The sequence below is a fragment of the Macrotis lagotis genome, chromosome 1, assembly GCF_037893015.1.
Source record: "Macrotis lagotis isolate mMagLag1 chromosome 1, bilby.v1.9.chrom.fasta, whole genome shotgun sequence".
NCBI classification, from domain to species: Eukaryota; Metazoa; Chordata; class Mammalia; order Peramelemorphia; family Peramelidae; genus Macrotis; species Macrotis lagotis.
In genome coordinates this window covers 246,978,557-246,984,902 of record NC_133658.1, presented here as the reverse complement: position 1 = coordinate 246,984,902, position 6,346 = coordinate 246,978,557, and positions in this window count along the sequence as shown.

Genomic DNA, 6,346 nt, shown 5'->3' with positions numbered 1-6,346 from the left:
GAATTTGAAGATATAATATAGTGTAAAAATGGAGTCAATGGCTAAAAGGGAAATGTAATGGGAGTAAGAGAAAGAAGAGGTGGAATAGGCTAAGATATTTCATATAATAAGACTTTTTATTACAATGAGCTATTGCAATGATATGGAAGAGGGGAGGCAAGGGGGAATTAAGGAACCTTCACTCTCATCAGAGGTGGCTTGGAGAGGAAATAGCATATATACTCAATGGGGTATAGACATCTAGAGTAAGAAGGAGAGAAGGGGGATGGGGGAAGGGGGAGGATGTGAGTGATGGAAGAGTGGACTGTGGTGGAAGAGTGGTCACATATAATACATGTTCTTTTTTACTTCTTGCAAAGGGCTGGGATTGGGACCACAGGGCCAGGTGGTTGCTGGGCCTTAGGGGTGGTATGTGGGCTCAGGGCCTCTTGGCCCCAGAGCTGGTGATCAGTCTGCTGTGTCACTCAGCTACCCTACAGCACATTTAAGAAGAGAGATAGAGTGAAAGGAGAGATAAAATATAGTGTATGGTAATGGGGAAGTACGAATGGAGGGAATTTCAATCAGCAATGGCAACAGTGGAAAATTAGGGAAGTAGCTTTTGTGATGAACTTATCCTAAAGAATATGAACCACCCATGACAGAGCAGATGGTGTTGGAACACAGACTGATGCACATTTATTATTATTATTATTATAATTATTATTATTTGGGGGGGGTTTCAGGGCAGATGGGGTTGGGTGGTTTGCCCAGGGTCACACAGCTGGGTGATTGTTAGGTGTCTGAGGCTGGGTTTGGATCTGGTTGCTCCTGACTTGCCGCTATTATTATTATTATTATTATTATTATTATTATTACTATTATTATTATCATTATCATTATTATTATTATCATCAACATTTTATTTTGTGGTGAGTTTTTGTGGTTTTTGTAGGGCAGTGGGGTTGGGGTGGCTTGCCCAGGGTCACACAGCTGGATGATTGTTGGGTGTCTGGGGCCAGACTTGGGCTTGGGTTCTCCTCACTCTAGGGCCAGTGTTCCATCCACTGTGCCACCTAGCTGCCCCTATTATTATTAGTTCTAATTTTAATTTTTTTCCTCTTTCTTTTACTTGGCCCCAGGGCCGGTGATCAGTCTGCTGCACCACTCAGCTACCCTACAGCACATTTAAGAAGAGGGACAGAGTGAAAGAAGAGAGAAAATATAGTGTATGGTAGTGGGGAAGTGCGAATGGAGGAAGTTGTGATTAGCAATGGCAACAGTGGAAAAATATGGAAGTAGCTTTTGTGATGGACTTATCATAAAGAATGTGATGGGGTGTGCTAGGTGGCGCAGTGGATAGAGCACCGGCCTTGGAGTCAGGAGTACCTGGGTTCAAATTCGACCTCAGACACTTAATAATTACCTAGCTGTGTGGCCTTGGCCAAGCCACTTAACCCCATTGCCTTGAAAAATCTAAAAAAAAAAAAGTGATCCACCCATGACAGAGCTGGTGGTGTTGGAGCAGAGACTGAAGCACATTTATTATCATCATCATCATCATCATCATTATTTTTATTATTGTCATTATCATTATCGTTATTATTTTGGCTTTTGCAGGGCAATGGTGTTGGGGTGGCTTGCTCAGGGTCATACAGCTGGGTGATTGTTGAGTGCCTGGGGCCGAATTTGGGTTCCTGTGCTCCTGACTCCAGGGCCGGTACTTGTCCACTGCACCACCTAACTGCCCTTATTATTTTTTTAATTTTTTTCTTTCCTTTACTTTATTGCTCATGAGGGTCTATATTTTTTGGGGGAGGGGTATTATATTTACTCTTAAACAATAATTTAGTAATGTATAAAAAACATCATTTGTACAAAAAATAAAAATAAATATAATTTAAAAATGCAAAAAAATTTAAATGAATGTTAAAATTTTTTACAAGTAATTGGGAAATGTATAATAAAATACATTTTTAAAAAATTTAAAAATAGAAAATGTTTGAGTCAGAAAGGGGTTTAGAGATCAACTGGTATAAATCTCTCATTTTATAGAAAGGGAAAACTGAGACCCCAAAAGGGAAAGGACATATCTCAAGTCACAAGGTAAATTTGTCATGTAGGTGGAAGTTCTCAAACTCATAATCTTTTTTGTCCCATATATATCTATCAATCTCACTTTGAACCCAATCCTCCACCAAAGTCTGCTCTAAGAAAGGGACTAGAAAATCAAACTGGTTTAGTGGAAAAATCTAATCAGCTCGTCAATTTAGTCTCTTCAGGTTGTGGTAGAGGAAGTATTAGAAAAATGTGTTCTATAATCTGTTCCTTCTGTGCTAACCTAGTCAGTTAACCTACTTAAACTTTTTTTTTCTTTCTGAGCTGGTCTTACATTAACACTGATGGCCAATGTTTTGTTTAAAGTTATCTCACAGAAATTATTTAAAGCCTGACCATACCTCCCTTCAGTTGTTCAAAGTTACAGAAACTGTTATTACGAAAAAGGGGGCTGGGGGCTCCTCTTCAGTGTCTCTTGCTGACTGCCTGAGGGACTACCCCCACCAGGGGAGGTTGCTGAAGCACCTAGACCTACTGAGATAACAGGGACTACTACCCAGACTCTTTCCTCATCCTTTTCCCAGCACAAACATATGCCCTGCTCCCCTATACAAACCTAACCTTTTCCCCCAGCTAGTAGCTCATCTCTTCAGTGGATAAGTTCACCTTACAACTGTCCTTTATTTCCCTCTTTATGCTTCCCCTTCTTGATGCTGTTTGTTCCCTGCTGTTGATGATGATTATCAGCCAACTATTCTGTCCCTAATTACTTTACCAAATTCCTATTTCTATTTAATCACTTTATTTTGTTACCATTAACAGAATAAACCTTTTTGTCCCTAAATACTTCTGGATCAAGAATCAGTCTTTCCTGAATCCATTCATACATCTTTGCACCAGAAACTAGAATATTCTAATAATTTTCCTTCATCAAGGGCACCTCCATCAACTTAATTTATTAATTCTAGATCAGAAAGCACTATGTAAACCATAAAGTGCCAGATGAAAATCTACTCTGTCAGGAGCCTCCTTCCTTCCGTTAAAGCCCCAAACATTAAGCACCTACTTTGTGCAGGAATGATGAAGATGATAATAATATATAAAGGGATCATCAGATCTTAGAGTTAGAGCAGACAAGGACCTTAATAGATCAATCTCCTCATTCTAAAGATGAGGAAACCAAACTCAGAGAGGTAAATCTATGGGAAAAGAAGGAATAATAACTAGACCCTGACCTTTAGTTCATAATCTAGTTGAGGGAGATAAGATGTTCTAAAAACAACTAGGGCCATGATGATAAGTACTAAGATCAGGTACAAAGTACTAAGAGGTAGTACTACAAGGAAGGAAAATAAGCATTTGAAAAGCCTTCTTCAAGGTAGAATGGAGCAGGCACTAATTAGGATGACCTTGGACTAATTTTATGACTTCACTGAACTTTTAATTTTGATTTGTTTAAATTTATAATAGTACTTTGAGATTCACAAAGTGTTTTCTTCGCAAAAGCTCTATGAGATTAAGTTAAAATAGCCCCATTTCAGTGATGAGGAAGAGGTTGCCAAGTCTCAACCTTGTATCACTTCTACCATTCATTTCCTTCACTCCTTGAAGAGAAAATCACCCAATCTTTCAGATTAGATTCACCACAAATTTATGTTATGTTGAGGTTTCACCTGGGATTTCACTGTTGCTGTGAAATACTTATAAATCTCTTATCAATTCACTATCAAACTCTCCACAGTAGCTCTTCTGTAACTTCCCTCTTCTAACCTCCATTGACTTCCATTTTCCTTTTTTTCTTCAGCTCTTTCTACAAATTGATTGCCCTTTCTGTTTCTGTCTCTGTCTCTCTCTACTGGCTCACTTCCTATAGTCTACAAAGAGGCACCTGTCTCCCCCAACCTGAGTAACAAACAAAATAAAATCTCTCACTTTTTCCTCCCAGGTATCCTATTTCCCTTCTGCCCATTGTAGCTAAACCTCTCCTCTCATTCTCTTTTTAATCCTTTACAATCTGACTTCCAAACATCACTCCACCCAATCTGTTTTCTCCAAAAGCATTGAAGATCTCTGTTACTAAATTCAATGACCATTTCTCAATTCTCTGTCTCATTAACCTCTCAGCAGCTTTATCATTGTTGGAATTCTCTAGATTTTGAGAACACCTCTCCTCCTACCTATTCTGGCCTATAGCTTTTCCTGGAACCTCGTCTAGAACACCCCTTCTAAATATGCTTGTCTATCATGGTTCCAGTCCTGAAACCACTTATCTGGCATCCAATCAGCTCTCATGTATTTAATTACCATCTCTATGTTTTGATGATGCTCAAATCTACCCATTAATCTCCAGTCTCACATTTCTAACTGCCTTTCAGGTATCTCAAACTGAATGTCCAATGGACATTTTAGATTCAACATATATACAAAACAGAATTCTTTCTTTCTCCCTAAACTCTCCCTATTCCTACCTTTTACAAAAGAGGGCAATACCGTACTCCCTGTGCCTTCAGTTTACAACCTAGGGTTCTTCACTACCCCCTCACCGCCCCCCCCCCCAGGATTCAAGCTTTAACCAAGGCCTGACAATTTCATTTTTGCTTATAGGAGCCCCCTGCTTTCCTGATACTCTCCTGACTCCAAGGAAAGTCCCTCATTGACTCACCCTTTGATTTTGTAATACCTTCCTAGTGGGTCTGCCCCCCTGGCCTTTCTCTCCTAAAAATCACAAGTGATTTTCTCCAAACACAGGTCTGATCATGTCAGCTCCCTACTCAAAAAACTCCAGTGACTTTCTATTTCTGGCAGGAGCAAAGCCCCTCATAACCTATCCCCCTTGGGGCGGCTAGGTGGTGCAGTGGATAAAGCACTGGCCCTGGAGTCAGAAGTACCTGGGTTCAAATCCGGTCTCAGACACTTAATAATTACCTAGCTATGTGGTCTTGAGCAAGCCACTTAACCTCATTTACCTTGCAAAAACCTAAAACAAACAAAAATAACCTAGCCTCCTCCTGTTTTTCCAATCTCTTTACCACTTACTCCCTAACTTGTTTTCTTCAATCAAGTGCCATAGACTTTATGGCTGTTCTAAAGACTCTCCCTTCTCTGAGTTCTAGGAGTTTAACTCCAGGGCTGGGAAAGTACTCCTTCCTCAGTTTTGACTTCCATTCCAACCTCTCTCTCAATTACAATCCCACCTACTACAGAAAGCCTTGCCTAATTAATCCTTAAATTTTAGCAAACTGCTCTTCCATAATTCCCATTTATCCTAGCTTCTTTTGGTATTTGTTTGCATGATGCATCCTCCATTCTTTCTTAATTTCTTCCTTCTCATAGCAGAGGGTGCTCTACCCAAAGGTCTTGTAATATTTTGGGAAGTTTTGGGGTCCCCAAATCTCTCTGGCTTTCCTAGAATGACAATGAATCTCAGACTAAGCCCACTTGTTCAATATTTGGGGCCCAGATAGGTTTAGAATTAATCTGAATAGCAATTGTTTTGGTCCCAGATTTTTAACCATTATGTTTTTTTTTTATGCCATCCTTCTATTTAAGCTTTTTTGGTTTTTCGTTGGGGTTTTTTTTTGGTGGGGCAAAGGAGTTAACTGACTTACCCAAAGGTCACACAATCATTAAATAGGTCAAATTTGAATTCAGATCCTCCCGGTGGCTCCATCCACTTTGTCACCTAGCTCTCCCCCCATTATTTTCTTTTTTGACTAGGCAAAAGATGTTCCTCTCCATCTCCAAGGAACTCTAAGGATCTTACTCTCCCATTTGATTTTTTTTTTGAAAGTGGTCATACCCAAGTATGACATCTTCTCATTTCTTACCTAATCTTAATGACTGAATGTGCATTGCCTCAGTCAAAACTGTGACCTGGGAAAAACCTAGCTTTTTAAAGTCTCCCACAGCAACCAGGGCCATCTCCAGTATTCCCAGATGGCTCTGTAGGAAAAAGTGAAGGTGTTGACTTTGCATGCCCTCACTCAAATACAATTCATGTGCATATCAAGGTCACTTCCCAGGTGTCTTCTTTAAAAAACAGAAGAATCATCAAACTCCCCATTAAACTAATCTTGAGGACAAGAGGTCTTTTGTATCCTAAACAGTTTTATTGATTGCTGGGGCCAACCAGGAATCCCACTGCCCATTAGTAACACCCAGAAGTGTTATTTCCAAGTATAGTATAATTTCCACTGCTTTGGGTATCTTTCCAACTAGATCCATAAGCTCCTAGAGAGCAAGGTTTCCACAAAAAGGCAACCAAAATCCTCCAAGGAGCAGAACTGTTTTCAGAGAAACAACTTGTAAG